Raw genomic sequence first — 24,243 nt, 5'->3', positions numbered from 1 at the left:
TCAAACTGTATATAGCGCTTAATAGTGATTTAATGTATTGATTAATAACATAACTTAATGATAGTGACATGTTTGCCCAAAACATTTATTTTACAAAGGTTACATACACAAAACTTACAATTTGGAAAATATTTTATTAAACTTTATAGTTTGTTGAGTTTTTCTTAAAAATGCTGAAGCATTTAAATTGATTCAGGCTGTCATGTTTGTCATTTATGCATCATAGGGGCTTTTGAAATACATGGTCTAGCCAAGGATGTAGCCAAGTTTTAATGTTAGAGAGAGCAAGAGCACATAAAAAAGGCACCACGGCTTCAACTGTGCACAAATGCGTGCACACACACGCTTTGCAACCAGAGCTCGTGCACACACAGACACACAGACACACAGACACACTCTCACTATGCAAACTCACAACACACACTCACTCTCTCACTACACAAACTCACTATACACACTCTCACTACACACACACTCACAACACAAACTCACAACACACACACTCTCACTACATAAACTCACAGCACACACACTCTCACTAGACACACACACTCTCATTACACAAACTCACTATACGCATTCTCACTACAATCTCTCACAACACACATTCTCACTACATAAACTCACAATACACACACTCACTACATAAACTCAACACATACACACTCTCACTACATAAACTCACAACACACACACACATACTCTCACTACATAAACTCACAACACACACACTCTCACTACACACACACACTCATTATGCAAACTCACTATACACACTCACTACAGTCTCTCACAACACACACACACTCTCTCACTACATAAACTCACAATACACCCACACTCTCACTGTACACACATGCACACGCTCTCACTACACACACACACACACATCCTCTCTATACACACGCTCACTACACACACTCACAACACACAAACTCACAACACATACACACACACACAAACACACACACACACACACACACACACACACACACACACACACACACACACATACAATGTTCCACCACCTGAACATGCTCAATGTTTCTAGTGAAATGGACTAAACACAGCACAACTAGATGAGATTCATATGGCTAAGTGTGGCTGGAACCCTTCCCGCCTGGGTTTCATCAAACATCATGACAACTGCACAAACTTGTTTACTGCATCTATTCTGCCTTTGTTTTTTTTTGCACTTGTTTATTTTTGTGCTCAGAAGCATTATTTATTTATTTAGCCGACCACAAATATTATGCAATGAAATCATGTGTTGTACAATTAAATTTTAGAAATATGAATACCCTATCTGTGGTCCAGTAGTTGCCGCAATCTTCACCATTTCCATGGAACTGAGCTCCTCTTAATGGACTCTTGCCTCTTTTTCATCCCTCAATATCCACCATCAGTGGTGTTCAAATGAAATATGATTAAAACAAAAAAAAATCCTTTCCACATTTCTCCCTCCCCCCAAAAAATTCACATAATTCTTTTTAAACTTTAGTGCTTCCTTTCGAAATGAAAATGGATAGTTCTGTAAAAGTAGAACAGAAGATGATGGCACTGCCAGAGGTACTGAAGCAGCAGTGATCCTGCTGGTGTGGAAGCAGAGCTCCCACAGGATCCAGACACTCAGTCAACTGCCATTGGCTCTGCATGGGCTATGAACAGCCTGTTGAGGGAGCTGAAAGTGATTTTATTTGAGATCCCGTGACCTCGGGGTCTGCACCCAAGATGGCAGTGCTTATTAATCGGCAGCAACCATGAGGGGCTGCAGACTCCAGGGATGCAAAGGACTGGACAGGGCACCAGAGGACAGGAAGATCACCACCCATCTGAGAAGGAGAAGTGGAAGAGACAACCCATGGGATGTGACCACTGAGGTGGACCAGGGAGGAGGCTATGCAGTGGGCAGCTGGTGACTCGAGGCAAGGAAACCATGGATGCTACGGGCTGCTGGAGACTGCTGTCTAGAGACATGCCAAGATGTGGACTGCTGGAGAATGGCTCAAACTGACCAGAGGAGTACCAGATATCAGAACCGGGATGCGAGGGGATGCCAAGTGTGCCGATAGGTCCCTGACCATGTTCGAGATTTGGATCTGGAGCTTGGGTTGCCATTGGTTTGGACTGGACTCACAGTGGCTGTGCAGGCTGTGGAATTGCTGGAGGTGAATCTACAAACACTTGGTGACTCTCTTTTGCTTCTCTCTCTCTGATTGTATGTCTGAATGTACGACTGTAAGGGGTGTTTAGGCAATTTCTGTCAGTGACAAATTGATCTGTCTTGCAGCTAGCAAAAAGGAATTTCATATAATAAGATGCTTTTTTATTACTATGATAAGAAATTGAATCTTGCATCTTTAATCTTGAATTTTTATTAGCTAAATAATAATTACAAAAAGTAAACATCAAACATTTGACAGGCTGTGCCCTTTCTCTCCAAGTGCATCAATTAAAGCATCGCCAATACTTATGTATATATAATTCTCAGAGTGAGGTTCAAATTTGATTTTATTACTATCACCATAAGTCATCATAGCTTCGGGTGTCATCTTGACTTCACCTTCCGAAATTTAGATGGAGGTAAAGTTTACAATTTTCATTGTAGATTTGTTCTAAGAATCTATAGAATTCTTTCTATGTTTCAAATGAGCAATTGTATACTGTAATTTAAAAAGAAACTTTGGTTTTATTGTCTTCATGGACTAAGAGGAATTACACATTGCTTTAACTAATCAACTCAACTGGTGAATTTTAAGATTATAAACTTTTTCAGGCCCTCTTACAATTTATAATCAAACTTGCTAGCTGTGGAACAAGTATACTCTGACAACTCAGTAGATCAGTAGTTTTCAAACTGCCACGCCCCCCGAAACTCACATTCCACCTTAAGCCAAAGGAGCTCTGTGATTAGTAAGGGATTGCTTAAGATGGTATGGGAGTGGGAAGGAAGGTTGAGAATCACTCCTCTATACCCAATTGTTACTGAAATATTTTGTTATGAGCCCAGAGGATCCCAAACCCCAGCAGCAATAGATATTCACCAAAACAAATGGTTACTTAAACAAAAGTCATTTTTAATTATCATTAAACATGAAAATAGAATCAAACTTTAACTTAACCTAACTAAACCCCCTTCTAATTCTAAGCGCATGTGTATGTAATGTATGGGTGTAAGTTCAGAAAAGTTCTTTTGTTCACAGTCCAATCTCACTTCTCATTCCTCCACCTTCACTGGTTGTAGGCAATTCTTATACTGTGCACGGAATATAACATTTATAAAGTTCATCAGGCTTTGGTGCTTGAAAGGTAAATGGTTACTGCTCCGGAAGGTTCATGTCGGTTTTCAGAGAGAGATTTGTTATTCCAGGACAACCACAACTGACGTACTACCATCAGCCACTTCAGTGTCTTGCTGGTAAAACGTGCCCCTTCAAGGTTCTCCAGATGATAACCTCTTTCTTTCAGGTCATCACAGAGTTCCTTTTTGTTTCTATTATTCCAAGTGAAACATTAGATAGCCAGTCTTCTCCTCTTGCATGAACCACAAGGGCTTTGACCAGGCCGTCTTCCAAATGGGGCTTTCCACAAGCTTGCCAGCTTGTTCTGTTCCATTCCCAGCTTCTGTTACCAACTGTAACACTGCAGAAGTGATCACTCTCTCCCTCTCACTCTCTGAGAGAAAACCTGTTTGACTCTCTCTGCTTGAAAAGCCACAGACCCTCTTAGGACATATCTAGATAATCTGCAGCTCCAACAAGTTCTTTCATCTGTTGCCTTTTGTAAACAACAATCCATTAGTGAAGTCTCTTGAGCACTCTCCAAGACTCTTGCAAAAGCTGTGGAGCCAATATGTCTAGCATTAGCAGAGCTCCAGTGTTTCAAATAAGATCTGTTTTAAAGTGTTTATATGTGACCTACTCTAACATACCTTTCCCAATTTATCTCCCAAAAACATATCTATATACTCTGTCACAATTTTGCTTGAGAAAAAATGTCATTGGCCCATTTCCTTTGGAGTTATGAAACCGTATACATTCGGTATGATTAAAACAGTAGTTTTCAAACTTTTTCCTTTCCATTCACATACCACCTTAAGCCAACCCATACTAATTACAGAGTACTTACGGCATAGGGATGATTAAGGTGGAATGTGAATTTTGGGGGAGAGTTTAAAAACCACTGCAGTGGATCCTTTAATGCCAAATGTCCCAGAGACCAGATTAAATTAAAATAAACAAGCCAGGAAAGTTCAGAATAAATTAATTGAAACATCTGAGATGTGCACTGGAAGTGTTGCTTTAAAGTATGCCCAATTTTGTAAGATTTACTTCGCAAAATTAAATAAAATGATGTTGTTGGTCATACAGGTATTTAAAATTTCATTGTCTGCCTTGTTTAATCCCTTCTGTTTTACTCAAAGTGCAATGAACAATTGTTGTGACCACATAATTTGAAACACTAGATCCCATATGAACACAATGAGATCATAACCTCACTGGTTGGAACTCAAGTGACCAAAATGACAGTAAAGTATTGTCATAAATTGGGGTTTTGTGGGTCACATGACATTGTTGCTGGAAAGGAGGTCACGGAGACTGGCCTGACACTGCATTACAGCAAGGAATTTGTGTCACTGTTCAATTAAGATCGATAACCGTTATCACCTATATTAGAGAGGGTCCTTATGAAGTCATTGGTTGATTTTGGCCAGAGAATTTGTGCCAAAGCCAAAGCCAAGTATAGCATGAGCTATTTACAATGCATCCCACTTCCATCAAAAGTATTCCTTGAGGGGATCACTGGGTTGTTACTTGCAAGCGGCCAGGAGATGACCTGGGTCTGTACTGGCTTTGGAGCTTATTCATAGCATCCTCATATGGCGTGCAGCCCCTGATAATCGCGTAGACGTGGTGGCAGACCCCCGATCACAGCAGGTAAAGCTTGTTGTTGTCAGAACCCATGACTTGAGCGGAGGCGTGCAGAAAGTCATTAAAACAGTGTTGCCAGAACTCAAAGCAGTCTGGAGCTTCAGGCGATTGTGGATCGATATCTAGCTTGTCCATTGTGGTTTTAAAAAAACTTTATGGTAATAAACCTTATACAGTATTAATAATGCCAAAAGACTGGAGTTGCTAGGTGACAGGCTTTTATTACCATAAGACTGGAGACATGCTCCTATTGCTGGCCCGATTCCAAGATTCATACTGATAGAGGGGTTCGGGCGTAATCACCTTTATTGGGGAAATTTCAGGGGAAAGAGTTACAGGGAGGAGGCGGGCCATACACAGAGATTCAGTACCAATAGCATAAGAGCATCACCATAGTATTCATCTTAATCTGTTGATCACATGGTCTCTGCACCTGTGTTTTAGAGACACTGCTTTGCTTCTCTTCAAATACATCCATTTTCAGAATGCGATGTCTTATGTCTGCCAGCTCAGTTTCACAGAATCTTTAAATCCTGCAGGCAGGATTTTCTTCAAGGGACAGACCCACACAATAAGATGAACTGATAAATGGGAGAATGTCAGAGCATGTCTGCCATAATATAACAAAAGTTATGTCTTAGTGTCTAGTTGACTCGGGGGTCAGGAGCTTCTGGACTACCCAACGCCTGACTCTGAGCCCTCCTCTCAGCAGTCGGCCTGCAGGCGCACACTGGAGCTCCTGACGCTAACACTGCCACTACCACATAAACAAACTGGACTCCAGTGCGCATGTGTGGTAGGCTTAGGGGACAGGAAAGGGTATGAAGTCATGACTTGAGCATCAGGAGCTCCAGTGTAGGCTGAGGGAAGGGATTGGAGTTGGCTGTCGGGAGCTCCCAGCTTGACAAAACCCGACTCTGAACCCTTCCATCAGCCCACCTGAACTATGGAGCACAATTTGAAAATCAATTCAGTTTTTAAATAAAACAAACAATTTTTTCAGAGCTCTCACCTCTCGTGCTCTCCTTCCTTCCCCAATTTACTGTTAGAACATTAAATTCTTTTTGTGCCTTGTGTTTGTGATCCATGCCAGCTAATAGCCCAGTCAGTGGAGAGCATGCACAAAGAGAGGGCAGAGCAGATCAGTAGCGCCTGTTTTGAACTGTGAAACCACGGTATCTACGGCAGATGCCATGGTCTCACAGTTCAAAACTATGTGCCCTGGGAGTGAGGGCCACGGGCATTGCTGGGCTGAAGATGCCACTTTTGGAAAAAAAAATGTGCCTAGGGGGAATGTCATTCCCCCTGCTCACACTACCCCTGGCAGTTATGCCACTGGTCTGGCAGCACTGTGCTTAAACTAATAGCAGGAGGTTTCCATGTAAACTTACAGCCCTATAGTGTATGGAAGGAGAAAAAATAAACAAGATTTATAATATAAAAACACAATGCTGGAGAAACTCAGTGGAACAAACATTGTCCTTCAGATAACGAAAGTAAAAATACATAGCCAATATTTTGGGTTTGAGCCCTTTATCAGAGTATGGAAAATATATGGCAGGTTTTATAATATGTGTTTTTTTTTAATTCAGCTGTTTCATGTCATTTAATATGTCCTTTCAAAGCAAACAAAATTATATTTTATAAATCCAACAGGAAGTTGGAAGGTGAACATGTACCCTGATAAAGGGCTGAGGCCTGAAACCTCAGTTAAATGCCTCTACCTCCTATGGACCCTGCGAGACTGGCTGAGTTCCTCCAGCATTTCTGTGATTTTACTTTGGTTAACACGAACACCTAATTTACGTAAATCAATATAAAAGAAAATGAAACACTAAATTCACGCATAAGAATATGGAGTTTGACGTTCCTCAATGAGCATGCTAAGCTGAAGCTGCCCACAGGGTTCAGACCAGTTTTGTGAGGCACGGAGAACTATTTTAGTAATTGCATATCAGGTCTAAAACACTCAACACAGTTTGGATGTAAAGCAAAGGTGTGCTTCTGCAATGTTAGCTGATCAGAATCCGAATCAGGTTTATTGTCAGGAACATGTGTCTCAAAACTTGTCTTGACAGCAGTATTGTGCAAAACAAGGTGCAACATTGCTAGAATTTATAATTCTGTAAATAGCAAAAAATTTTAAATAGTGCAAAAATAGTAAAGGTGAGGTCGTGTCCATAGATTCATCGCCCATTCAGAAATCTGATGGCAAAAGAGAAGCTGTTTTGTAACATTGAATATGTCTTCACGCTCCTGTATCTCATTCTCACTGATAGCAGTGAGAAAAGGCCATGGCCTAGATGGTGAGGGTCCTTGATGATAGAGGCTGCTTTCTTGAGACACCACTTTTTAATGATATCCTTATGGAGTGAAGACTCATTCCCATGATGGCACTAGCAAAGTTCACAAAACTCTGTCACCTTTTCTTCTCCTGTGCATTGGCTCCTTGATACCAGACAGTGATAGAACCAGTCAAAATGCTCTCCACAATACACCTGTAGAAATTTTCAAGTGCCTTTGGTGACATACCAAATCTCTTCAAAATCCTAACTAAATATAGCCACTAGCTTGCCTTCTTCATGATTGCATCAATATGATGGCCCCAGGATAGACCTTCAGGAATGTTGACACCCAGCAATTTGAAGTTATTTACTCTCTCTCCATTGCTGACACCTCATTGAGGACTGATTTGTGTTCTCCTCGCTTCACCCTCCTGAAGTCCACAATCAGTTCCTTAGTTTTGCTAACATTGTGCACAAGGCTGTTGTGTCACCACTCAGCTAGCTGATCTATCTCACTCGTATACGCTTCCTCAATGCCATCTGTGATTCTGCCAAAAACCGTGCTGTCATGGGCAAATTTGTAGATGGCATTTGAATTGAGCCTGGCCAGACAGTCATGGGTGTAGAGAGAGTAGAACAATGGACTAAGCACACATTTTTGAACTGTGCCTGTGTTGATTGTCAGTGTGGCAGAGATGTTAGAACTACAGCACAGCATAGGCCCTTCAGCCCTTGATGTTGTGCCAACCCAAATATTTCTTTAAAAAACTAAACCCTCCCTACCCTGTGCCTGTCTGAGTCTCTTCAATGCCCCTTATGTTTCAGCTGCCACCACCATACCCGGCAAATCATTCCACAACTCTATGAGTAAAACAAATTACTCCTGATGTCACCCCTCCCTTCATTTTGTCCTCTGGTGTTTGCTATTCCTGCCCTGGAACTAGGTGCTGGCTCTCCATCCAATTTATGCCTCTCATAATCTTGTAGACCTCTATTAAGTCTCCTCTCATCCTTCTACCATCTAAAGAGAAAAGTCCCAGATCTCCTAACCTTGCCTCATAAAATTTGTTTTCCAATCCAGGCAACATTCTGGAAAATCTCCTCTGTACCCTCTCCTTGGCATCCATAACCTTCCTATAATGAGGTGATTGACCATAACTGAACACAATACTCTAAGTGTTGTCTCACCATAGATTGATGAGGTCTCAACTCCTGAATTCAATCCCCTTATTAATAAAGCCTAAAATCCAATAGGCTTTCTTAACTATCCCATCAACTTGATTGGCAAACTTGAAGGATAGATGGATTTGGACCACAAGGTCCCTCTGTTCATCCACACTCCTACATAACTCAACATTCTAGTTTGTCCTTCCAAAATGCATCACCTCACACTTATCTAGATTGAACTTCATCTGCTATTCTTCCACTCAACTCTGAATCCTGTCTAAATCCTTTTATAACCTATGACAAACTTCACCACTATTCACAGCTCCTCCAACCTTTGTATCATCTGCAAACTTAGTTATCCATCCTTCCTCCTCTTCTTCCAGGTTATTTATAAAGATCAAAAGAGTAACAGTCCCAGAATAGATCCTTGTGGCACTTCACTAGTCACTGACCTCCAGGCAGAATGTTTTACTTTCACTCCTACTCTCTGCTTTCTACTTGCAAGCCTATTTTCTTTTCATCCACACAGACAAGGTTTCATGAATTCCATGTCTCATGACTTTCTGAACAAGTCTGTCTTCGGGGACTTGTCAAATGCCTTGCTAAAATCCATGTAGTCCATATCTACCCTCATCAATGTCTTGTGTTATCTCCTCAAAAAACTCAATTAGACTCATGAAGTAAGATCTTCCCTTCACAAAGCCACGCTAACTATCCTTGAGTAAACTGTACTTCTCCAAGTGCTTAGAGAGCCTTAAAAATCCTTAAGGATCCTTTCCAATAGTTTGTACACCACTGATGTAAGACTCACTGGTCTTTAATTCTTAGGATTTTCCCTATTACCACTTTTAAACAAGGGGACCATATTTGCCATTCTCAAATCCTCCAACTCCTCCCTTGTGGCCAAAGAGGACTCGAAGATCATAGTCACTGCCCCAGCTATTTCTTCCCTCACTTCCCACAGCAACCTGGGATATATTGCATCTGGCCCCGGGACTTAACAATCTTGATATTAAATATCCAAAACTTTATCTTTTTTAATCTCAACAGTGTTCAGCACAAAAAGTCTGTTCTATTCTGACCTCACCCTGATCTAGATTTTTTTTCATTTGTTAATACAGAAGCAAAATATTAATATAGGATCTCCCCAACTTCCTCAGCCTCCAGGCACACGTTACCTCCTTTATTCTTTAGTGGCTCCACATTCATTCTCATCATCCTTCTGTTCTTCACATATACATAGAATGCCTTTGGGTTCTCTTTAATCCTACATGCCAAGGCCTTCTCATGTCCCATTTGCGCTTTTCTAAGTCCTTCCTTAAGCTCCTTCCTGGCTAACAAATACTTCTCATGAGCCCTTCCAGTTTTCTGCTTCCTATATCTAATGTATGCTTCCTTCTTCATGTTGACTAGCTGCCTCATCTGCTTCATCAATCACGGTTACCTTTTACTCACACCTTTTTCCTGTCTCATTGTGAAAAATGAACACAGCACAAGTGATCCCTAAATTTCCACCATAGTGGTTCTATACTTCACTTTTAAACATGTTTCCAATTTCTGTCAGGTTCTGCCTCATCCCATCATAATTATCCCTTCCCCAATTAAACACATTCCCATTTTGTCTGCTTTTATCCTTATCCATAGCTATGCTAAATGTCAGTGAGTTATGGTCACTCTTACCAAAGTGCTCCCCACTGAGAGTTCCACCACCTGACCAGGTACATTACCCAAAATTAGATCCTGTGTGACCTTTATTCTTGCAGGCTGGTCCACATATTATGTTAGGAATCCTTCTTTAACACACCTGACAAATTCAGTCTCATCTATCCCTGTTGCACTCAGGAAGTGCTAGTCAATATTAGGGAAGTTGAGGTTTCCCATAACTACAACCAAATATTTCTTACATCAATCCATAATCTGCCTTGTAGGATGTAATGGCCTGCAAACCTATCATAGCTGCCTTGTAACTGATTGTGTTTCAAACCTCACTTGGAATTTCTTTGCTGTTAAGATAGCCTTCTGTAGTTTGTTCCTGGTCTTCCTGTAGAGATTGAGGTCACTGGTCTTAAACATTATTGATCTAGCTCTCAGCAGGCTGTGAATCATTTGGTTCATCTTTGGCTTTTGGTTGGGGTATTCACAGTATGTACGCTTGAGCATACACTCATCCACAAATATGCTGATGAAGTCAGTGACAGCTGTGGCATATTTATTCAAATTTGAAGACGAATCCTTGAACCTGAACCAGTCCATCAATTCAAAGCAGTCCTGCAGATGGTCCTCTGCCTCTCTTGACCATACTTTTATTGTCTTCACTACTGGTGCTGTCGTTCTCAGTCTCTGCTTGTGTACGAGGAGTAGAAGTGCAACTAGGTGAGCAGACTAATGTGGGCGTGTGATGGCTCGATAGGCATTCTTGGTGGTGTGTCAGTGGTTAAGTATTTTGGCTCCTCTGGTTGCCCAGGTGATTTGTTGATGGTAGTTTGTCAGAGACTTTAGGCTGGAATGGTTGAACTACCTGACAATGATTTAGATGGCATCATGCTGTGTTGTTTTGTGGTTGTTGCTGGCCTCTCCAGTGCCAGCCTGATGTTAGCCTGGTGCGTAATGTATACTGCAAAAAGGATGATAGTGGAAAACTCCCTCTGCAATTAAAATGGGTGACACCTGGTCACCAGATGTTCCAAGTCAGGACTGAGACATTAATGTTACTGCATCCTTGACTTCCAAATTGGAAGAGCACGGTCAGTGCAAATCGCCAACAACATTTCATCCTCACTGACAGTCAACACACGCACCTCAAGGAAGTATGTTTAATTCACTGCTCCACACTCTCTACACCAATGACTATATGGCTATGGATAATTGCCATCTACAAATTTGCCAGTTTGTCAAGTTTATTTTCTCAAGGCTACATTAGCCAGAAAGATGATAGAGAGTTGAGGCTTCAGAATCTGAAGTTTTAGTTTAACATAAACCCCTTCCCCCACCCCCTCTTCCCCAACCTCTGCATCCACCTGCTTGGATCTTTCTTAAAGGGACGGTATTCCCGTTGCCTGAATCACCCACGGTCTCCATGAGTTTGCTGTTTCTGTTAATTGCTAGCTTTTTCAACCTTTTTTTAACACAATGTTACTTACTGGTATGTTGGCATCTGAGGCTGTGTGTTTTAGCTTCTGTAGTTCTAAACTACAGAATCCGATCAGAACTGCATGTAAAGAGATGCTGCTGCAAAGTGCAATCATGGGGAAGGATTAGAAGAAGATCAGGATGTGTGTGGATGAGAAAGAGAAGTTAGATTGGTCTGGGCATTAAAGCAACAGACAAGATTAGCAGACAACAGAACAGCATCAGCAAGTGAAGACACAAGCAGGGTGGGTGTTGATACAAAGACGGGTAGTGGTTTTGGGCGCACAATCAGGTTAGGGCCTGAAGTTCCAAGGTACTGAGTTTGTTCTGCTAAACCTGCATCTCAGTGAGAGCAAGGGGGGGGAAATATCCAGGCAAAGTATTTAAAAAGAACCCACCTGAAGAAGAGATGCAGTCAGAGGACCAAGTCAGCGATTCTCCTTTGAGTATTCAACTCTGAATGGCAGTGCTAGGTGCAGGTCGAGAATACGTAATATCAAAACCAAAGCCAAACACATTGGCTTCAGATTCCAGCATCTGCAGTGTCTTGTGAGTTTCACATCAAAACATATGCCAGCATGCCATTTGATATCCCTTTGCATACCCGGCATTAGCCAGGCATATAATGTAATTTCTGTCAATGCATGATGTGTATAGAAAAAACCCAAACCCATTAACAATGCTGGAATTGTATGAAGTACTCAGCAGACCAGGCAGCATCTGTAGAAAGAGAAAATGAATTAATGTTTCAGATCAAAGACTGTTGGAACAAGTTGGTTTTAAAATGAGGCAAGGACTAGATCTCTCAAATACAGAGAAGCCAAGATTGTTCCTGGGATAAGGTGTAAACGAATCTTAGTGAAGGTCAATGAGGGAAGTTTGAGAGAGAGAGAACTTGAGCAAAGGAACAAAACATCTTTGAAATGAAGGAAATTAAGTATTGGGATTATGAAGGATATGCCCAGCATGTTTGTATGTGGAAAAGGAGAGAGAAGAAACTGTAATGGATCTCACATATTGGCCGTTATCTTAAATGTCAGATCTGCAGTATCCCAGAGAGCAAGGTCCTTACCTTTAAATAAGCATAAACTAAAATGATTACATTTAGTTACATGACAATGTTAAATAGGATTAATGTTCAAAAGTGAATTTAATACAGAGAAAGATCATCATCATTCACGAGCGAAGATGAACACGATGCCTTGTAAAGAATAGACTATGTAAAAAGCTATAATATGCCAACAAAGAAAATAAGTTGAGGGTTATTAGTAATAGTATATGAAAACAATTAAAAATTTTTCATTCCACTCTTCATATCAGAATTTTAAATTAATTGCATATTCAACTTTTAGAGATTCTGTGTTACCTTTTTTTTGTTGTAAGGTGGTTTATACGAATGTCGCTGCCACATAACAACTTGTTCATGTCAATAAATTCTGATTCATATTCTGGAAAGTCAGATCACATCTAAATCTTCAACATATGAGTGAAGTTAGCAAATGATCAAGGGTAATGTTTTTAACATTTGCTCCTTCTGGAGATGTTCATCACACCAAAATGACTTCAGATCTTCCTGGGTGCACACTGCCTGGTGCATCAAAATCTATCAATTTTGATTTTGAGTTTCCAACTGCATGGCAAGGATGTTTTAACAATAATTAACAGCTGGATAATCACTGCTTGATCAACTTGAATGACAGGGCAGATGTTTGTCTGCAAGGATGTGGTAGCAATAAGGCACCCATTTACCCATGTAAATAAAGAATAACCCTCCAACAAGAATCCAGAAAAGGATGAGCTCTTTACTATGAAATGAAGGTCTTCCATCATCTTGTTCATAAATTTAAAGTACAAATTTGGTAAATTTGATGATTTTCACTATGAAATGAAGGTCTTCCATCGTCTTGTTCATAAATTTAAAGTACAAATTTGTCAGTCGTGTATTGTTTGACAATTTACTGCAACTGCACTAATACCTCGACACAAATAAAAACCATTCACACTGATGGTCAAAATTCAATAACCTGATTGTGCTGTCAAATTAACATTAATTGTCTGTGGCATAAATTAATTGTTTCATGAATTGTTATTCTTATGTTGAAAATACTTAGGATTTCATGAATAATTTATTGATTTTATTATTTACTTTTAATGGATTATGTTAAACAGGATAGAGGCCTAACTATAAACAATTTTTTTTTTAATCCAAGAGCAGCACTAAATCAATACATGGTTAATAGAATTGCAGGGTTAGTAGCATCTCTTTCAAGTAAAATGTTGCTATTGTGTTGCATTCCAAATGAAGCAGAAACATTCAGAACACTTCACTTCTGTGCTCTATTGGGTTAAAAGTGAGAGAATTATAAGAATTAATTTTCTAAGCTGTTGAATCCAGAGAGAACATAGGAAAATACTGTCATTTTTACCTCTGTCCACATCATGAACATATGCAAGAACATGAGGTGGGATGGGTGCTTAGAGGGTCTAACCCAAGGAAAGCCGCCAGCCCCAATGGTGTATCAGACATGGTGTGAACCATTTATTTGAGGTCGTCATGAAGATTTTCAACAGGTCCCTGTCAAAATCTATCATTCTGCCATGCTTAAAGGCAGCTACAATCATTCCACTGCCCATGAAGAAGGTTATCAAGGGCCTCAACAATTATTGGCATGTTGCTTTAACACTGGTTATTATGAAATGTTTTGAGAGCCTGGTTTTGCAGTATATTAAAGCCAGTCTCCCATTCACCTACCATCTACATCAGTTTGATTACAAGGCTAATAGGTCCACTGTGGATGCTAGTGCCATTGCTTTTCATTTAGCATTGACCCACTTAGAACAACAGGGATGCTATGTAAGGTTGCTTTTTAGGGACTTTTGTTCTGCTTTTACTGACATGGGATTTTCCAGATCAATTTGTCTATGGATCAAGGACTTACTTAACAAACCATTTCCACACTGTGAAAATAGGCACTCATTATTTCTCCCACTCTAACACTTAGCACTGGTTCCTCACAGGGCTGTGTGTCGAGCCCAATGTTGTATTCTCTTTTTACCTACAATTGTGTCTCCGAGTATTCCTCTAATACCATCATAAAATTTGCTGATGACACAACTGTGGGTGGGCTCATTTCAAGGGGTGACGAGTCAGCGTATAGGGACGAAGTCCTCAGACTGTCAGTGGGATGCTCGGAAAACAATCTGGTATTGAATTCCTTGAAGATGAAAGAGCTCGTAATGGATTTTAGGAGGAGGAAGATGGCCCTAGCTTCATTGTATATTAATGGGGACTGTGTAAAAGGTTATGACTTTAAAGTTTCTTGGAACGTATTTGAGTGAGATCTTTCTTGGCCTATTAATACCACCGCTATAGTCAAGAAGGCACGTCAACGTCTCCATTTCCTGATAATCATTAGGAAAATCAATCTACAGGAGAAATTATTGGTGTCCTTCTATTGCTGCTCTATTACAAGCGTGCTGATTTATTGCATTCCTGTGTGGTTTGCCAGCTGTAAAGCAGCAAATAAGAAGAATCTTCAGAGGGTTATCAATGCAGCCCAGAATTTCATGAGGTGTTCCTTGTCTCCTTTGGAGGATTTATTTCGATCTTGCTGTATTAGGAAGGCAGCCAATATCCTTAAGGATTCTACTCACCCAGGACTCACGAACAGTTTCTATCCCAGACCCATTTGAGAATTAAACTCTGCCAATTAGTGTATTTTAATATTGGTTTAATGCTGCTTTTTTTCTTGTTTTTCTTGTTTTAAATGCTCTTGTATGTTGTATTTGTGAGTACCACAGTCATGTTTTTTTTTAAATTTTCATGTTTTCTTACACGACAACAATAAAGTACTTACTTACTTACTTACTTACTAATAAGTATTGATCCCACACAAATACAGAATTAAAAATCTAATGCATAACCTCAGACCCAAGAAACTTCATGAAAATAACATAAACAGTGTTAGTTTTATTCCCAGTAGAAATATCAGATAAACTACACACATCTTTAAATTTAGCACTAATTAGCAATAATTACCAGCCTTCCTCAATACAGACGTATGTCTAATATCACCATGGTGTACAAATGGTTAAACTTATGAAATTGTCAGGTTGATGGAAGTTTTTAAAATAATCTGTTGTTGGATTTTATTGCAAATTATAGGATTCTATCCTATTGAAAAATTAATTTTTTAAGTCCCTTGTTACAAGCCCAAAGGACCGCAAAACCCAGCAGCAATAGATATTCACCACCACAAATGGTTACTTAAACAAAAGTTGTTTTTAATTATCTTTAAACATGAAAACAGAATCAAACTTTAACTTATCTCTATTTACTTAACTAACCCAAATTAACCCCCTTCTAATTCTAAATGCATGTGTATGATGTGTGTGTAAATTTAAGAAAAATGCTTTGGTTCACAGTTCAATCTCACTTCTCATTCTCCCAAGTTCACTGTTTGCAGGCAATTCTTATACTGTGCGCAGAATTTAACATGTATAAAGTTCACCAGGCTTTGGAGTTCAAAAGTAAATGTTTACCACTCAGGAAGGTTCTTTGGAGGTTTGCAGAGAGAGATTTGTTGTTCCAGGATTTCCACAACTGAGGTACTGTGGCGATTGCAGGAGCTGAAGGAAATCACTGCTACCACACCAATGGTCGTTAATGACTGTTTTTATTTAAGAGCAGCATGAGCTCAGTCACCTGGTGCATTGTGACGTCATTATCGCTGCCCAGAGTACGTGCTGGAAGGGATGCTGGAGTCAGAGAGAAACCTCTGATAATGCCATTTTCCCATGGCTTTCCCACCACGTGGCGATACAAGCAGGGCCAGCTCACCATGAGGATATGTGCCACCACAAAATCCCCCCCCCCCACCCCAGCACCAGCTACGCATCCTGTTGTTTTGGTGGCCAGCCCTGGCGCTTGGGCACAACCGTCTTCAGCAGCAGTGATAAGTCTAAATGAGCAACTTTTAAGCAGTCTACAGAAAACAGTTATTCCCTTCCCCCCACATCTAAAGTAAAAGTCCCACCCAACTGCCGGAGAACCTTGTATGGCCCTTCGTATGCGCACTTCAGTGGGGCCCTCTGTGGTCCTCTCTGGATGAACACAAGTTGTGCCACATCCAGATCTTTTGGTCAATGGGATGGTCGGGTGTTGGGGTGCGATGGGGGCGGTGGGGTTAGGTTGCCCAGTCATTTACGGAGGTCCGCAAGCAGCTCACCTTTGTTGAACATTGTCCCGGCCTGGCAGGGAGAGTGGCACGCCGTAAACCATTTCTGCTGATGAGGCTTGCAGGTCCTCCTTGGGCGCTGTCCTAATCCCAAAGAGAACCCAGGGCAACTCGTCTACCCAGTCGGGGCCAGAAAGTCTCGCCATCAGAGTGGACTTCGGGTGTCGGCGGAACCTCTCTATACCAACCCGTTAGACTGTGGGTGGTAGGCCATGCTGTGGTGCAGTGTTACTCCTAAAAGCCTTGCCAGCTGCGACCATAGTGCGGATGTAAATTGGGTGCTTCTTTCGCTCGTGATGTGCAGCGGCACGCCAAAACGAGCGATCCACTGGCTGACCAGGGCTCTTGCACAGGTCTCCGCTGATGCCTCATGGATCAGGATGGCTTCTGGCCACCTGGTTGCTCTGTCCATTATGATAAACAGCTACTGCAACTCCCTGAACACCGGCAAGGGACCCACGACATCCACGTGGATATGTTGGAACCTCTGCATTGCTGTGTCGAAATGTTGAACAGTGGCTTGTGTGTGCCTGTGGACTTTAGATGTCTGGCACCTGATGCAGTTGCAGGTTAGCGCTGCCATCTCCTTCTTGAGGCCAAGCCAGACAAATCTCTTCACAATCATATGCACGGTAGTGTTTACTGAGGGGTGGGCGAGATCGTGAATAAAGCTGACAACTCTAGCCCTCCACTCCTGAGGGACTACCGGGTGTGGTGATCCAGTGGAGGTGTCACAGAGCAGCGGCTGGCAGAGTCAGTGAGCTGGATATCCTAGAGATGGAGATCTGAGATGGCAGTCCAGAGAGCTTGAGTTTCAGCATCGTGCTGATGGCCTGCGCTAGTTGTGCATAGTCGAGGCCAGGAGCTAGTGTGCTGATGGCTGGGTGGGAGAGCGCATCTGTAACTACATTGCCCTTGCCCACCGGTGCCGGATGTCTGTAGTGAATTCGGACATGTAGGACAGATGGTGCTGTTGCCTGGCCGACCACGGGTCCTTGGCCATAGCCAGTGCTTGAGTGAGGGGTTTGTGATCGGTAAAAAGAGTGAAAGTTCTTCCCTCCAAGAAGTATCGGAAGTGGTGGGTGGCCAGGGACAGCGCCAAGAGCTCCCAGTCAAATGCACCGTATTTAAGCTCCAGTGGCCGCAACTACTTACTGATAAAGGCCAGCGGGTGCCACTGCCCATCCAGCCACTGTTACAGTACTCCCCCGACCGCCAAGGCAGAAGCGTCAACCGAGAGTAACATTTGTGATTCTGGGTGTGGGTGCACCAACAAAGTCTCTGCGAGGGTTGGCCGTGAAGTCCTAGATATGGGGGATCGAGTACCTGTCTGGAGTTGTGGCATCATTTAGCCATCTGTAGTCTCCGCAGGGCCTCCAACCCCCTGATGTCTTTGGGACCATGTGCAGTGGGACCTGATGTTAATCATGTGTGTGGTTCTCTCTAACTCCAGATAATTTTGAACCCAAGAGTCTTTAGGAGATTTGGCATATCATTAAATTCTCAATCAATCTTCTACTGGCAGGCTGTGGTTGCATCACAGCCTGGTTTGTGAATTCTACTACACCAGAACATGGAATACTCCAGAAGATAGCAAATATGGTCAGGTCCATCACAGGCTTTGACCTCTCATCCATTGACTACATCCATTTGAAGCACTGTGTCAAAAAGGTAGCCAATATCATAAAGGACCTACATCACCCTGGTCACAACCTCTTCTCACTTCTACCTTTGGGCTGAAGATCCAAAAATCTGAAGATTTAGGTTGAAATCTAGGTTCAAGAACAGATTTTTTTTCCAACAGTTTTCAGACTCTTGAACCTGCACTTGTTAAACTAATCATGGACTGCTCCGATACCAGAAAATGATTGTCTATGATACTGCTAAGTCACTTTTCTTTTGAATCAGAATAACCTTTTTTTGGCTTATTTTTGTATATTGTTTGCTTTGTTGCATTTTTTTTAATTAAATCAAGTATTTACTATGTGGTCATTTTGGTCTGTTTAGTAGTTGATTCTTTTGCTATAGTAAAGAAGAATTTTGGTGCACAGTACATACAATGAACTCATTATTGTCATTGAGATCACATGTAATTTGACTTCAGAATTATCTAGAGGTAAAATGAACTCTCTCTACTCTTTCTATAGTTTACCCTGAATGCCCTTTAGAATACTAAAGCACACTCAAGAATATTTGATTAATGTAGCCCTAACCCCATCATCCAATGAACCATAGTTGTATCAAACTTGATGTTCACTGTAATCTATGAAATTGTTTTCTCTGTGTTATTGATTTGATTCGCAGTTCCCTTACAAAAGTGCCATCCTGGTGTTTAGAATATTATTGTGCAAGGTATATTATTTTGGAAATGTCTGGGCTTGTGAGAATGTTGAATGGTTTGGGTGTTTCCACCTTAGCAATCAGTCCAGACTTAACAACATCTTAATGGTTATTTCTCTTTGCATTTATCAGCCTGGCAGACATTCAGACTAGAATCAGGATCAGGATTTATTGTCATGAACAAAAAACAAAATTAGGTGGTTTGCTGGAACATCATAGTGCAAGCATTCATATTACCACTATCTTATTACGTTACTATAAAAGGTAAAAATATAATAGAGCATGAAAAGTAAGGCAGTGTCTTTGGTTCATTGATTAATCAGGAATCTGATGGCAGCAGGGAAGAAGCTGTCCTTGTTCCACTGAGTGCTCATCTTAGGCTTCTGTACCTTTTCCCTGATGATAGCAGAGTGAAGAGGGCATGGCCTGGGTGGTGGGGAATTTTTAACAACTCTCTGGAGTTTATTCTTGTCCTGAGGATTGGTGCCTCCATACCAGTGTAGCCAGAATAAAAGCTCTCACGACTCAGGGAGAACAAACACTTTTATTAACTTATATCTAAGGGTCTGACAATAGTCTTCAGGGTTGTTGGTTTAGCCGGGAAACCAGCGTTATATGTGAGCAGATGGGGCAGAGCAAGGAAGCGGGGCCAGCCATCAGCAGAACACACTATAGGTGAATCCCAGTTCACTGCATTCACCCCTTCCTGTGGAATTTAGGGTCTGTGAATTAAAACAGAGAACATAGGTTCAGAAAAAAAAAATAGTCTTAAAAAATATACAGTTATTTACAAATTTACTGATTTAAGCGGTCCGGAGATACTGGTGGAGTGCCTTAGAACTGGGGGGCCTTGGACTCCTTGCATCTCCTGGTGAGGGAGGAGAGGTGGGCTGGGTCTCCGGTTCGAAGGTTGAGGGGGATGCACTCTCCTCCTGAACCAGATTCCCTGAAGCCCTGACTGGGGGGTGGCAAGAATGAGTTCCATGGCTTGCAGCGCACCTGAGGAAATTAACCCTCTGTTCTGGAAGATGCTAGATCTCTAATGGTGACGGTATCCTCTCTGCCATCTAGATACCCCACATAGGCATACATGAGATTGGCGTGGTTCAGTTCACACTTTCCACCAGGGGGTTGGTCTTGCTTCTTCTCATGTGCTTCTTAAGAAGGACTGGACCAGGAGTAGTGAGCCAGACTGTGAGTGTAGTTCCTGATGTCGACCTTCTTTCATAATTGAATAGGAGATCGTGAGGAGTAGCATTGTAGTGGTACCTAGTAGCGACTGGATGGAATGGAGTGTCATAGGAAGGACTTCCTGCCAAAGTGAGTCTGGAAGGCCTTTTTAAATCAGGGCCAGTTTGACACCCTTCCAGACCATGGCATTTTCCTTTTCAACCTGCCATTCCCCCGGGTATTGTAGCTAGTAGTCCTGCTGGACGTGATGACCCTTAGCAGCAGGTACTGATGTAGCTCATCACTCATAAAGGATGAGACCCGGTCGCTATGAATATAGCCGAGATACCCAAACATAGCAAAAATGGAGTCTAGGGCCTTCATGACTGACAAAGTGGACATGTCTGGGCATGGAATAGCAAACAGAAAGCGGGAATACTTATCAATGACAGAGAGGAAGAAAGTGTTCCAGTTCGTGGAGGGGAGAGGTCCCTTAAAATCAACACTAAGCTGTTCGAAGGGCGTGGATGACTTAATAAGGTGGGTATTTGAGGAGTGATAGAAGTGCAGCTTGCACTCAGCACAGACCTGGCAAGACCTGATCATTTCCCTGGTGTCTTCCATGGATTAGGGAAAATATGTAGAGAGTGCAGTTGGCCAGTGTGTGCAGAGGCACAGCTTCCTCTGCATAAGGCATCTGGGTCATTAAGGGGCTCCTGGCCAATAGGCAATGTCATAATTGTAGGTGGAGAGCTCGATCCTCCACCGAGCAATCTTGTAATCCTTGATTTTGTCCTTCTTGACATTATCGAACATGAATGCAACTGAGTGCTGGTCAGCGAGGAGAATAAATCTACCAATCAGGTAGTGCCTCCAATGCCTTACGGCTTCTACAATCACTTGAGCCTCCTTTTCCACCAATGGGTTCCAGAATTCATGGCCTTGTAATGTCCATGAAAAAATGCAACCGGCCTGCATGCCTGGTTGATCCAAAGCATCACTTTCCACTTGGAAATGTACATTCTCAACCATCGTGTGCATGACAGCTTTCGCAATTCGATTCTGGAGGTAGTTATAAGCCATTTAGCCATCAGCTGAAAGGGGGAAATTAGTGGCTTTTAAGAGAGGGCAAACCTTTTCAGCACATTGAGGGATCCACTAGGCATAATATGAGAAAAACCCCAGGCATCTCCTCAAAGCCTTTGTGGTCCTGGGAATAGGGAGCTCTAACAGGGGACACATCCTATCAGGATTGGGGCCAATGATGTCATTCTCCACCATGTAGCTAAGAATAGCTAGATGTTTAGTCCTGAACACACATTTGCTAGAGTTATAATTGAGGTTCAGGGCTTTTGCTGCGTGGAGAAAACTCTGAAGGATGGTGTCATGGTCTTCCAAAGTGTGACCACAGATGATGACATTATTGAGGTAGGGAAAGGTAGCCTTCAACCCATACTCATCCACCATTCTGTCCATTTGCCTCTGTAATATAGAAACCCCATTAGTAATACTTAAAGGGACCCTTTGGAATTGATAGAGATGACCGTTAGCCTCAAATGCCATATATGGATGGTCCTCAGAATGGATTGGCAGCTGGTGATAAGCAGATTTCAGGTCAACGGTCGAATAGACCCGATACTGCACAATATCATTCACCATGTCCAAAATTCGAGGGAGGGGTTTTGCATCCAGGAATGTGTACAGATTAATAGTTTGGCTATAGTCAATTAATAGCCTGGACTTATTTTCCCCTTTTACCACTACCACGTGTGCACTCCACAGGCTGGTGCTAGGTTCAATGACACCTTCATCCAGTAGACGTTGAGTCTCTGACTTTATAAAATCTCGGTCTGCTGTACTGTACCTCCTAGATTAGTAGCAATGTGCTTGCAATTTGGGGACAGATTCTGGAAGAAAGGAAGAGGGTCGATATTCAGTGTGGAGAGGCTGCATATTGGTTCTAATTTTAGGAGCCCTACCTTTTTGCTCCATTTCCTTACCCCTACCCTCTGTCAGCTTGTCGCTCAGCAAGTGGGTTTGGGTGAATTTGGGTCAGACACTTTGGGGCTGGAATCGTATCCGAGAGTGGTGCAGGCTGCAGACTTCCCCAGGCTTCCTCTCGCGTGACAAACCCTCGCCCAATGCTCTTTATTGCCATACTGCAACACGCTGAGTCTTTTGCTGGCAAAGATATTGGGGATGCTGGCTCTTGCCGCAGAGTAAGTACTCCCTTGCACAGGAAGCAACAGCAGTTAGGGCAGGTGTAGCGGGAACAGCTGGTCACCTGGGTCAGCTAGCTTCAAGGTTGTCATTTTTGAGCTTGTCCTTTTCCAGTGATTTGGCCAGCTCTTTCCTGACTCGAACAGTCATTGCTTTATGCACCTCGAGCGGATCCCTGCAACTAGAGTGTCCCAGATCTGTTCTTCCTCACAATCACGGCCCGTGGCTGCTTCGTACATACATTTCTTGGCAAGCGTCCACAGATCCAGCAAGTCGTCATTTATGGTCTCTACTGGCCACTAGGAACGTAGAGCAAGTCGGTGCCTCACTAGGACATCATTCTGCCACTTCAGATACCAAGCCTTCAATGCTTCGATAGCAGCATCATTCGCAGAGCAGTCCCTGTTGACTGCATACCATTTCATTCCTACCCTCAAAATGTGTGCAGACCTCCTGAGTTCATGGATGTGGAAGACATCTCTGGTCACATTCATTTTGGCCTAGAAGCAGTCTAGCCAGTATGTGAACTCCTCAGCTGCATTGTGGGACAGAGGGTCTATCAGCAGCATATCTAGCTTGAGTGGAGCTTCCATCGTCACGGAATAAGCTAATAAAATTGTAGCATGAATAGAAGCTCTCACGACTGGAGGGAGAACAAACACATTTATTAGCTTGTCACGAAGAGCAGGGTCTCACAATAGTCTTCAGAAGGGTTTTGGGATGAGGTGGTAAACCAGAGTTATATGTGAGCAAATGGGGTGGATCCGAGAGGCAGGGCCAGCCATCAGCACAACATACTACCAGTGAGTACCAGTTCACTGCAACCAGGCAGTGATGTATGCAGCCAGAATGCTCTCCACAGTACACCCACAGAAGTTTACGGGTCTTCAGTGACATATCGAATCTCCTCAGATACCTCACAAAGTGTAGGCACTGGCTAAACTTTGTGATTGAATCAACTTGGAGGTTCCAGTACAGATCCTCGGAGATGTTGATACCCACTAATTTGAAGTTCTTGACTCTCTCTACTTCTGAGCCCTCAATAAGGACGGGACTGTGTCCCCTGACTTCCTTCTGATGTCCACAATCATATCCTTGGTTTTCCTAATTTTGAGCATAAGGTTGTTGTCATTACACCATTAAACAAGCTGATCTATCTCCCTCCTATACACCTCCTCATGAATTCAGAGAAGACAGACAGATGATTAGATTTAAATAAATGAGGTTATTTTGAAATCATTATTTCTTGTTCTTTTTCAACCAAGAACTTGGTTTGCTACTTCTTTCTTCATCCTTTTCCTGTATAGAAGTAAGGGTCTGTTTAGTTTAAATGGATTTTGATTAATACATCAAATACATTAACACATTAATTAATTAATCATTTTTTAATGCATAAATACAGCTTTGTTAATGCTTATGCTAAGACAGGTGTAAATAACCAAGTACAGTGAGATATGTGTTGTCTGGAAACAGGCAAAATGAAGTTCCACTAGTCCTGAACAAGAACAACAAGGTGCTCCAGAATGTGTGTGGCCTGCTAACAACAGTCTGACTGATAAATTTCCAACAGTTCTGTTTCTCTCTGGAATCAGGTGATTTACAGGTATTAGGAGAAACAAAACTGTAAAAATAGATGAGAGGAGGAGGACTCATCTGTGTGATTGGAATACACTATGGTGCATCATGTAGATATACATTGCATAGCTTAATGCTGATAAGATAATGATTGCCACCTAGGAGGGAACTGTTTTGAGATTGGTCAAT

General features: G+C 42.1%; 1 protein-coding gene across 1 annotated transcript in view; it reads right to left on the bottom strand.

The window, feature by feature from the left end:
- LOC138739179 (uncharacterized) overlaps positions 1-16,155 on the bottom strand; it is a 448,454-nt gene extending 432,299 nt beyond the window's left edge. Inside the window, exon 1 of the mRNA XM_069890736.1 lies at positions 16,055-16,155. The gene's annotated coding sequence lies outside the window, so the exon portion shown is untranslated. The remainder of the gene's footprint in view (positions 1-16,054) is intronic.
- Positions 16,156-24,243: the final 8,088 nt, after the last annotated feature.

Source organism: Narcine bancroftii, chromosome 7 (genome assembly GCF_036971445.1).
Source record: "Narcine bancroftii isolate sNarBan1 chromosome 7, sNarBan1.hap1, whole genome shotgun sequence".
NCBI lineage: Eukaryota > Metazoa > Chordata > Chondrichthyes > Torpediniformes > Narcinidae > Narcine > Narcine bancroftii.
The sequence above is the reverse complement of the archived record's forward strand: the minus strand, read 5'-3'. Positions and strand labels throughout refer to the sequence as shown.